This window comes from Echinops telfairi, unplaced genomic scaffold (assembly GCF_000313985.2).
Source record: "Echinops telfairi isolate 266 unplaced genomic scaffold, ASM31398v2 ScPeMD7_7424;HRSCAF=8462, whole genome shotgun sequence".
NCBI lineage: Eukaryota > Metazoa > Chordata > Mammalia > Afrosoricida > Tenrecidae > Echinops > Echinops telfairi.
The window spans coordinates 85,511,520-85,512,286 of NW_022111324.1; positions in this window are offsets into that span (position 1 = coordinate 85,511,520).

Consider the following 767-nt stretch of genomic DNA (forward strand, 5'->3'; position numbering starts at 1 on the left):
CATGAAAAAAGAAGAGAAATCTAAAATCAACACCCTAATACAATACCTTCAAACCTGGAACAAGGTGGGGAAGAAACACAATCCCTCCTGTGGTAGTTAGATATTCTGCTATAAATTTGAAATTTAAGAGTGAAAGCGTGGAGTTTAGCCTGTCAATCAAGTCGCAGCTTAATGACCTCATTTAGAGGCTCTAAGTAGATAAGCAGCTCATTGGAGGCAGGACACAGACTCACTCCCTGTAAGACCAGCTTGCTGACAAGACACATGGAGCTCTGTTAGAGCCCTAGAGCTGAAGGAGCCACGTGGAAACCCCTGCCAGCCCTCAGATACCTCTACCATCACGGGATCTACAAGACTTCTCACCCACTGGCCTGTGATCTTCTTGCATTCGGCGTCATTGCATGTGTTTCATGAGTCTGAAGAGGACTTTATAGACTCAGACATATGGGCTAATATCAGACTTATGGACTTGATCTGGACTGCGCAGGGATGTTTTATCAATATCCAATTGCTCTTGTATATAAAGCTTTTTCTTATGCATATGAGTGTCCATGAATTTTGCTTCTCTAGTCTACCCAGACTAACACACCCTCCAATAAAGGAAGGTAAGAAATCATCAGTATTAAAGCAGAAATAAATGATGTGGAAAACAGAAAAATAATGGGAAACGTCAACAAGACAAGAAGCTAGTTCTTTAAAAAGATTAACAAAATAGGCATACCACTGGCAAAATTAAAGGAAAAGATGCAAATACCCAGAATAACAGA